Here is an 11633-nt window from a genome sequence, read left to right as displayed (position 1 = left end):
GTTTTTAAATTGAAGCATACTCCCAAAGCTACCCCAAAAAAACTATTTCTAGATAAGGAATTATTATAATCACAATTATTACTTTATTTTTACTTCGATGTTTTTCTCCAGGAACCGCACCTCTGAAATAGAGTCTCACATATAAGCACCATTTCAAAATGAAATTCAGGTGATAATTAAAATGTGATTGCATGGTTTCACTTAGATTTGAGTTGATATAAATAGAGCCATGCTTGGGATAGAGAGTCTTCCCCTCCTAGATCTATTTTTTAAGGAGGCCATTCTTTGCTTCATTTTTTTATTAAGCCTTAATCACCGAATGGGCACTGCCTCAGTCAAACTGAGACCTGTTAAAGATCTTAGCTTGAAAAGGCCAAGGTTCCCCAATGCATCCTGGGTCATCTGCAGTTATCTGATTCATATCTGACCACTGGACTCAGATGGCTCTTAAGGAAGAAAGTGAAGCTGGTGACTTTGTACAGCCCTCCCTCACTTAAATCCAAATCACTTGCATGTCATGGCATCACCTCTCTGATGTCATGGTCCTCTTCAAGAACAAACTCAAATAAGAGATACTATTTTTTTAAACTTTACTCAAGAAAGCTCATCAAATTCCACAGAAAGAATAACTGCTAAGTGGCTTGTGTTTTTGTCTGCTGTGAGTCACTTAGACCAATAGGATTTCAAATAATGGTTTAGAAAAAACATTCGTGATAAAATGAATTCAGGACACAAAGCAAAATGTTCCATGACATTTTGTAGCTGATGACTTGTCACTACTATTTCACTTTGGAAAGGCTCAGGGGTTTTTCCACCAAAGACTGTGACCTTAAGAGCTCTTTACTTTCTTTCTCTTTTAATTCTCCCCAGGATTTTTCCTCTGTGATATGTTTAGCATAACAAATAATCAGTTATGAAGCTAGAGTGGTAGAAACACTAAAGAGAATGATTGAGGGAAAATGAGTGATCATTTCAAGCTGCATTGTGAATTTCTGACTCCCAAGCTAGAAAAGGCAGCTCTGAGAAATCTAAATTATTAGTATGTTCATTACACATATCATATCAATTAATATGAAAACCATAATTCCCTTCACATACTATAAGGTTAAAATGTATACATGATTTAGATATAAAGAATGATATCATAAGCAAATTAAGGGAGCATACCTGTCAGATCTTACCTGTCAGATCTATGGATAAGGGAAGAATTTATGACCAAATAAAAGATAGAAAGCATTATGAAATGTAAAATGGATAATTTTGATTACATTAAATTTAAAAGGTTTTGCACAAACAAAACTAATGTAGCCAAGATTAAAAGGAAAGCAGAAAACTGCAGGAAAAAATTTACTATAAGTTTCTCCGATAAAAGCCTCATTTCTCAAATATATAGAGAACTGAGTCAAATTTATAAAAATACAAGCTCTGGGGATACAAATAGGAAACAAAAACAAAAACAAAAAAACCAAGGCAATCCCTGATCGCTCTCAAATTCACACTCCAATGGGGGGACATCCAACATTTATGAAAGGGTTCAGTTACAGGGTAGATGGCAAGGCCCAGAGGTCCTTAGGATAGATCATCAGGTCAGATGACAGTTCCTAGGGGTCTGGATGGCATAGTGTCAGAGCAAATGGTAAGGCCTGAGGACTTTAGTATGTAGTGACAAAACAGATAGTAAGGTATGATCTTCTTCTATTTTACCAGAGCTTAGAGGTTGTGATTCCTGGCCTATCCAAGGAATGTGAACAGCCACGTTGTTCTTCCTGCCATCCTCCATCTTGGGACACTAAGGGAAGGGGAAAGTAAAGGCAATGCGTAAGGGTGTTCCTAGGCTGGTATTTCTAACTACCTATGGTGGGGGAGGAAATCATAGGAGCAAGAAAAAGGATATAAAGATTTCAGCTTAAATACCATATACAAATTCATTCATTTGTAATGGGGGTCTGGCACATGTGTTAACATCATCAATTTCCTAAAATGGTATCTCCACATGGAAGATGATGGGTTTCTGCTTCCAGCAAAGTTGCAAAGACTGGAGTATGCATGACATTTTTGTTAAGATTTCAAAATGTATTAGAAAGTGGTAATCATCAAAACAATCTGGCACAGGTTAAAAGATAGAGTGGAATGGATTGCGTATACAGAACTCCATAGTAAATGACCACGGTAATCTAGTGTTTGATAAACCCTAAAACCCCAGCTTCTTGGACAAGAACTCACTATTTGACTAAGACTGCTGGGGAAACTGGAAAGCAGTTTGGCAGAAACTAGGTATAGACCAAAATCTCATACCTGTTAATAAAATTTTAACTGTAGTCTGGACAGAAATAGCCAGAGCTGCACAAAGTAGGTCAGAGACAGGAGTGCCAGGAAACAAGTAGCAGTTTAATTAATTACTTTCAGAGTGGGGAAATGTGGTCCGCAGACCTTTGAAGTTCTCCTGAGGAGGAGACCTTGCCTGCTGAAGGAAAGGCAGGGATTATATTCATAAATCACAAGTGGGAATGGAGGGAGAAGGTAGATTACAATATAATTATTTCCAGGACCCAAGCTGTTTGCCACAAGAAGCCCACAAATTCAGGACAATATAGGTGTTCCTGAGTCCTGTGGGAAGAGTCCCTGAGTTGACTTTTTCAGGTCTTGGGGGGGTCATTACTTGGTAGGGCACAGGACCAGAGCTCTGTGATGGGAATAGATTCTACACTCTTTGATTTGTTTCACTTAAGGTACATAGACACAGGAATGTAGTGATTGTAAGAGCATTGTCTAGGGTTTGATTGATCATTTCAAGCTGCATTGTGAGTTTCTGACTCCCAAGCTAGAAAAAGCAGCTCTGAGAAATCTAAATTATTAGTGTGTTCATTACACATATCATATCAATTAATATGAAAACCATAATTCCCTTCACATACTATAAGGTTAAAATGTATACATGATTTAGATATAAAGAATGATATCATAAGCAAATTAAGGGAGCATACCTGTCAGATCTTACCTATCAGACCTATGGATAAGGGAAGAATTTATGACCAAATAAAAGATAAAAAGCATTATGAAATGTAAAATGGATAATTTTGATTACATTAAATTTAAAAGGTTTTGCACAAACAAAACCAATGTAGCCGAGATTAAAAGGAAAGCAGAAAACTGCAGGAAAAAATTTACTGTAAGTTTCTCCGATAAAAGGTTTATTTCTCAAATATATAGAGAACTGAGTCAAATTTATAAAAATACAAGTCATTCCCCAATTGATAAATGGTCAAAGAATATGAACAGGCAGCTTTCAGAAGAAGAAATCAAACCTATCTATGGTGCATATAAAAAAATGCTCTAAATCACTATTGATTAGAGAAATGCAAATTAAAACAATTCTGAGGTACTACCTCATGCCTATTAGATTGGTTAATATGACAGAAAGGGAAAATGACAAATGTTGGAAAGGATATGGGAAAATTGTGACACTAATGCACTGTTGGTGGAGTTATGAACTGATCTAACCATTCTGGAGAACAATTTGGAACTATACCCAAAGGGCTATGAAACCAAGAATATCCTTTGCCACAGCAACACCACTACTAAGTCTGTACCCCAAAGAGGAAAAAAAAGAAAGAGGACATGTATGCACAAAAAATATTTATAGTAGCTCTTTCTGTGGTAGCAAAGAATTGGAAATTGAGGGGATGCCCATCAATTGCGGAATGGAAGAACAAGTTGCAGTATACAATTATGATGGAATACTATTGTGTTATAAGAAATGATGAGCAGGGTGCTCTCAGAAAAACCTGGAAAGACTTACATGAATTGATGCAAAGTGAAGTAAAGAGAACCAGGAGAACACTGTACACAGTAAGAGCAATATTATATGATGACCAACTGTGAATGACTTCGTTATTCTCAGCAGTACAAGATCCAAGATAATTACAAAGGACTTATGATGAAGAATGCTATCCCCCTCCAAAGAAAGATCTGATGGAGTCTGAACGCAGATTGAAGCATAGTATTATTTATTTATTTTTAAATTTTTTTGGTCTTTGTTTTCTCTTACAACATGACTATTATGGAAATATGTTTTGCATGACTACACATGTGTAATCTATATCAAATTGTTTGCCATCTGGTGGGGGGAGATAATTTGGAACTCAAAATTTTTTTATATGTAATTGGAAAAAAATAAAATATTAAGTAAAAAAAAGTGAATTACCACTCCAAAAACAAAAGACAGAAAAGAAAAGAAAAAGAAAAAAGAAATGGTCTGAATTCATGGCCTTTTCATTCATTCTTTTCTATTCTAGGTCAATCTGTGTCAGCAGAGAGGACACTATTGCACATTCTCGATGAAAGATAATGAGAAGGTACTTAAGGTGAGGAGGTTCAGCTCTGGTACCCATATTTTAGGAAGAACACTAACAAGCTGGAGAGCCTACAGCACTAAGGACAACCAGAAAGTGGATGGCTTCAAGACATACCTACAAGGACTAAGGAGTTAGGAGTGTTTAGCCTGGAAAATAGAAAACTTAGATGAAAAAGGTATCTTTGAGTATTTAAAAGCTTATCACTGGCAAGACTTGTTGTATTTGGTTCTGGAGAATAGAACTATGAGCAATGGGTGGACGTTACAAAGGGGAAAACTTAAGCTTGATATTAAGGAATACTTCCTAACAATTGTTGTTCACTAGTGTCAGACTCTCTGTGACCTCATTTAGGGTTTCTTGGCAAAGACACTGAAGGGGTTTGCCATTTCCTTCTCTAGCTCTTTTTACAGATGAGGAACTGAGCAAACAGGGTTAAGTGACTTGCCCAGGGTCACATGGATATAAGGCCAGATTTGAACTCGTGAAGATGAGTCTTCCTGACTTCATGCCTAACACTGTATCCATTGTACTACCTACATACCCTTCCTAACAATTAGAGCTTTGCAAAAGTGCAATGAATTCCTTTTAGAGGAAATAGAATTTATCTCAATCTTTTTATAGGAAGGCTGGATAATGACCATGCAAGTATATTACAGGAGGGATCACTTTTTAGGTATACATTGGATTAAATGGCTTTGGAGATCCATTTCCAACTGAGAAATTCTGTGATTTGAAAACAAGTTTTTTAGTGTAGAAAAGAGAAGATGGAATGCTTGTTTGGAATCAGAGAACCGGAGTTCAAAACCTGATTCTGCCACTATTTAACTTTGCCATTATTAAACTAACTACTTAACCTTGCACAAGTTGCTTAACCTCTTTAGGCCTCTTTGGGCCAGTTTTCTTATCTGTAAAATGAAGAGGATTATTCTAAATAACTTCGAAGATCCCTTCCAGTATAAATCTGTGATTCTGTGATAAATCCAAAGCAGAATTAGAACTATGAGGGATGCAAAAGATAAAGGAGAGATAGAATTGATAGGATTTGGTGGGAGGAGATAAGAAAAGGGAATCTAAAGATCACTGGCTTGCGGCCAGAAGAATTATGGTATCAGAAGTGGGGAAACTAGGAGCAATAGATTCTGAAGAAAAAGGAGAGATTTTGATTTTGTATGTATTGAGTTTAAGGTTCTAGAAGGATGTATTGGATGAGATGTATGTCTTCAGCTTGGGAGAAAGGTCAGGATTAGAGATAGACATTTTCACTGAAGTGATACTTGAAGCCATGGGAGTAGATGAGATCACTAAAAGAGAGTGCAAAAAAACAAAGAGAAGTGGGCTAAGAACAGACCTTAGGAAAATTCCTACATTTAATGGGCAAGAAGAAAAGGAATCAGCGAAGGAAATGAAAAAGGCATATTCAGAAAGGAAAGAATAGGAACTGGGGTTCAATTAAGAAGCATGTTTTAGGCTCCAACTTTATGATAGAACCCGTACTAGGCCCTGAAGATACAAAGACAAAATTAATAAGAAAAACATTCTCTGCCCTAAAAATCCCTGTGGAGTAAGTCCCATGTAGTTTGGAAAATCCCATGTGAATCAGGTTTCTATTTGAGATGGAAACCGGTTTTCTTTGGGTCAAGAGAGGCCATATAGAGCCAATAAGGAAGAAATACTTTGTAAATTTTGTAAAATTCTTCATATTTTGTTGGCTTATTTTGAGAACTTTGGAATGTTCTTTGTTCTCTGCAAAATTTTGGAATTGGAAATCATTAATTTTTATCTGTACTGGTGGGACTGCATATGATAATATAACGTTGGCTATTTTGAGACCTAAGTGTATGGCACTGGAGAAGCAAGTCAAATGACATTGTTTATGCCTCCTCAGAAGCCATAGAGAATTGTTCTGAATTTGGGGTGGAAAAAAGAAAAAAAATATACCCTCACATATTTGCTGGGGCCACAAATTTCCAACAGGGAGAAATGTGTAACCTGGGCTTCTCTGAAGGGTCTTCTGAGCATGCTCAGTTTGCGTAACATGGAGCCCACTGCATCCCCTAACACAAGAGGAAGGATTTGCCTTCCCCTACTCTCTCTTTTTCGCCCTGGCTCTGAAAACTGGGCCAAAGGTGTTTGTTTCTGTTCTGTGTTGTTTGTCCTAAGGCTCAGGTACTAGAGGTGATCTTCGCCCCTACTATATAAGTAACAATAGTGGTTTACATAAAGCACTACATACGCATTAGCTTATTGATTACAATAACCCTTTGCAATTATAGTATAGTAGAAAAACAATTTTATTCAAAACAAAGTGACCTGAGTCTAAATCCCATCTCTCCTGCTTGCTACTTGTGTGACCTTGGCCAAGTATAACCTCTCTGTCCTCAGTTTTCTCTTCTGTAAAATGAGGAACTGGGCTAGAAATAGGGGGTCAGCAAACTACTCTTGCCCTGTTTTTGTACAGTCCACAAGCTAATAATGGTTTTTATATTTCTGAATATAATAAAACTTCATTTAAAAATGTAAAAACCATTCTTACCTCACTGGCCAGGGAGGGCCAAATTTGACTTGTAACCAGTAGTTTCCTGACCACAGGGGTTAAATTTTAAGGTCCTTTTCAGACCCAAATCCTAAGATTTCTCTATGAGTAAGTGATGTAATTATTGTTATCCCCTATTTTACATATTAGGAATCTGAAACTCAGGAAAGTTATGTGACTTGCCCAAGGTCACACAGATGTTAAGGTGATATCAGACTTGGGAATTGAGAATCTGGGCCTTCCCATTCCTAGGCTGTGTTCTTTCCACTCTAACAATGATATCAAACTCACATAGAAACAGATCCCCTGGGGTGCATATTGACTCAGAAATTTATAAATTAACATTTTCTATATGGTGTTGTATTTTTATTTATTTTGTTAGATATTCCCTATTACAATTTTCCTCATTCTAGACACTTGATTCATATTATGTATGTATGGGTGTGTAGCATGTTTAGGGAGGACTAGCACCTCTGGGGTGAGGGCTGCCAAGCCCTTTTCAAGGCTGCTCATTCACCTTTGATGTCCACCTTCACCCAACTCTCACCTGTGACTGCAGGAAGTTGTAGCATATACAGTGGCCACACTCTGGTAAAACTGTCTTTGCAGACGGGCTAAATCAGATTGAGAGTAACTGGCAGGCCTCAAGTTCATTGATGAGTTAGGGGGATGTCTACCCTAAGCACGTGAAGACTTTCCCCAGCAGAATGGGCAGATGAGAACAACTGTTCCAAAAGCCATGGAGACAGCTGAAGCAGGCACTGTGCAGCATTTAGAGCTTGCTCAGGCATCAAAGACCCCAAGGTCATCCTGGGCTATTGCCAGTCATCCTGATCTTTGTCCTGCCACTGAACTTCGATGACTCAGGAAGAGAGGGTGAGGCTGAGGCCTTTGTGTAACTCTGCCTCACTTAACTACAATTCATGCAGAAGTCGAGACATCACCTGTGATCCCATTGGTCCTCTTCAAAACCAAAGGACAACAACAACAATTAATGCAACCTAAAGTCATATTAGCATTTTTAGTCTCCACATCACACTGATGATTCACGTTGAGTTTACAATTGAGCTTAAAATACCTATTTTTTTTCACATGAATTACTATTTCCACAATCCTATATTTTTATATAGGACTTTATATTTATCTCTATTAAATTTCCATAAAAATTTTTTTTTACCTTAGTGATATCATCTGTAAGTTTGATAAGCTTGACATCTTTGCTTCCATCAAAGCCATTAATAAAAATGTTGAACTTGGCAGAACCTAAAGCAAAACCATAAGAAACCACTAGAAATTTCCCTTCAGGCTGATGTTAATTTATTAATCAACATTCTTTGGGTATCTCAGTTAATCGTTTCTGAATTCACTGAGTACTATTAACTGGTTCACACCTATATTCTGAGCATAAAATGCATTACTCCTTTCTCCAGTCCCTCTACCCCTCTGTGTTCTTCTCTGTTCATTGTCTCTACCTTGGTTTCCTTTTTCTCCCTTCCCTATAGTTCAACTATACCAGTCTACACCACTACTCTTAAATCCCTTATCAACTTTTCTGACCAGCACTCACACTTTGAGTTAGCCCCACCATCTAACTTCTCCAATACTACTTCTACACTGTTAAATATCCCTGGAAAAAGTCATGAAACTATGTTAAATGTGTCCAGTACAAATTCATGCCATCTAATCTGAAGCAGGTCTTCACTGCTGTATGAAAATCCTTTTATTCTTCCCCAACATATTTTTTAAAATACTTTTCTTTTGTTATTCTGAACTCAACAAACAAGAATATTTCTATATGCGAAGAATAGAAAAAGAGGATTGCATAGTAAATCATAGTTCTTATTATGTACAACTTGGATTTTTTTTAAAGTGTATATTCAACCCATTAGTTTCAAAGCTGTCTTGATTTGGTCACCCCCTAAAATTCCTTCTGTTCTGTGCATTTTTAAAATGTCTCAATGTGGGGCAGCTAGGTGGTGCAGTGGAGAAAGCACTGGCCCTGAAGTCAGGCGGACCTGAGTTCAAATTTGGCCTCAGACCAAACACTTGACACGTACTAGCTGTGTGACCTTGGGCAAGTCACTTAACCCCAATTGCCTTACCAAAAAAAATAAAAACAAAACAAACAAAATGTCTCAATGACCCTCTTTTCTTTAATTTCTTTTTTTTTTTTTGGCATCATTATTACTAACTCCCTTCTCTTTCCTTCAACTACCCTTCAACTTTCTTAAACCTTCCTTATAACAAATAAACTTAGTCAAGCAAAACAAAACATACTTGGGCATGTCCAAAAATATATGTCTCATGCCACATTTTTTGTTTGTTATTTTTCTGCCAGGAGGTGGGTAGCATACTTCATTGGTCCTTTGGAGTCATTGTAAGTCATTCTACTGGTCAGTCTTAAAAACTTGCACAATTATTTTTTCTTCACAATGTTATAGTAATTGCATAAGTTGTTCTCTTGGTTCTCTTCACTTTATTCTGCATCTGTTCATACAAATATCCCCAAATTTCTCTGAATCTGTCCCTTTTGTAATTTTTTATGGTTCAATAATATTCAATTAAATTTATAGACCATAATTTGTTCAGCCATTCCCCAATTGATATATAACCATTAAGTTTCCAGTTCTATGCTATAACAAAAAATGCAGCTTTAAAATGTTTTTCTATATATGAGTATTTTCCCCCTTTCTTTGATCTCTTTGAGGCATATGCCTAGTAGTATGCTGATAGATTATCACACTGTGACTATTTCAAATCTTCTCCTCTCTCTACAAACCCCAACAATCCACCCAGAAGAGGACCTCTCACCTTTTATTTTTCCAAAGAAATTCATACTCCCATTGTCAGCTCCTTAACATCCCTTACACTGCATATTCCTGCATCTTTCATAGGCATCTCAAACTCAATATGTTCAAAATGGAATCGCGTAAGTTTCAGCAACATGGTAGAGTAAGAAGCCTGATTGCAAAGGATTGAGAAGTAAGCAGAAAGGTGAGAACCTAGAAGCAACTAGAATGAAAGTGGGGAAAGAGATGGAAAATGGGGAGGAGATATAATTGAAAGAAAACTAGGACTAAGTAAAGGGGCTTTTTTTATTTTTTGTTTTGCTTTGTGTTTAAAGAGGAGGACACCAGAGTATGAGTGTAGGGAAAGTGCCAGTAGGTAAGACGATAATGAAGATGATAGAGGGAATGCTCAAACTATCAACCGGCTAAAGGAGATGGAAAAGGGACAATAGATCTAGGGCATAAGTAGGGCATGGTGTTGTCAGTAAGAAGGACCACTTCTTCCTTGGATAATAAAGCAAAAACAAAAAAAAAAAGATGAAAAAGATGATATGAAGGAGTTTTTGCCAGAAACTTCATTCAATAAACATTAATTACACACTACTATATGCAAAGCATTATGCTAAGTGCTGGCAAAGATAAAAATATGCCTTCCCCCAAGTAACTTGTACTCTTTTGAGTGTTAGGGTGCAGGGGTTGATACAAAATGAATACACAAAGTCAAGAAGGAAGAAAGAACTACCAAATAGCAGAATTTTTAAAATGGCCTCATGGAGTTGGTGGCACCTGAACTGAAATGTTAATGACGACAATTATCCTTGAAGAACTTTGGGGCACCTTCCACTCAGAATGGGCTCCTCAACAAGGTTACCACAAATTCAAAGTGAGTATACAGCCCCTCAAAATACCATACCTCATGACGTGTTTACTAGTCAGTCAGGGGACTCAACTAGTTTAAAGCGAAGACGTTTAATGAAAAAACACAGTAAGAGAACTAGCAATAAAACATTTCCCCAATAAAACTGAGGCATGCTTTCCCACAAATACATACACCATCTGGAAAAGAATGGAAAAATGTAGGAAACACACATAGAGAGCACACATGTAGGGAACACATTTGGAGAGACAACTTGTACCTTTGACACTGCACAGCTGCTGATATCCCACCCGGTCTTATGTAGCGTGTAGCTTCTACCATGGCTTGTCTCTGCCAGATGCATAGTCTCCACTGAGTGTCACTTCATTCTAGTCTCATGTGGCTTCTGCTCAGCCTTGCTCCACTAGTCCTGTGGTTACTGCTGGCTGCTGACAGGCAAGGCTCCTCTGGAGATAAGGTGGGGGGGCTTCTCTTTGCATCTAACTTTAGCTCTAATGCTTAGATAAGAGACAAAATTTTCCTAACAATTAGAGATATTCACAAACAATGGAAGTTGCTTTCAAAGGTTATGGGATCTCATCACTAGAAGTCTTTAAGCAGAGACTGAATGGCAATTCTTTGGGCATTTTGTAGAGGGTATTCTTTTTTTCCAGTATGATTTAGACTGTGTGGCTTCTGAGGTTTCTTTCAACTCTGAGATTTTGGGATTCTGTGGTCTAATCTGGGAATGTTTTTTTCCAACTTAGCTAAATTAGTCCTTTCTAGATAATGGCTTTTCTAGCGTCATAGGACCTGTCATAGCTTTAACTCTGCTTGCCTAGACCTTTAGGAACCAATGGTTACTTTAATGACCTAATGACCTTAAAGAAGAACACAGAAGCCATTCTGTTAATGATGCATTCTAAAATTCTACAAACAATTGTTGTCAAGTTCACTATCTTATAGTTGAAGTGTCCACCTTCTTCCTTTCTTTAAAAATTTGTACAACATTTGCTCACCTCCCATTCTGTGGCACTTCTCGTTTTGAAAGAATTCTTCAAAGATCACCAATAGGAGCTAAGCAGTCACATTACAAGTTC

Source organism: Vombatus ursinus, unplaced genomic scaffold (genome assembly GCF_900497805.2).
Source record: "Vombatus ursinus unplaced genomic scaffold, bare-nosed wombat genome assembly UNPS02014816.1, whole genome shotgun sequence".
Classification (NCBI taxonomy): domain Eukaryota; kingdom Metazoa; phylum Chordata; class Mammalia; order Diprotodontia; family Vombatidae; genus Vombatus; species Vombatus ursinus.
Note: the sequence above shows the minus strand (reverse complement) of the source record.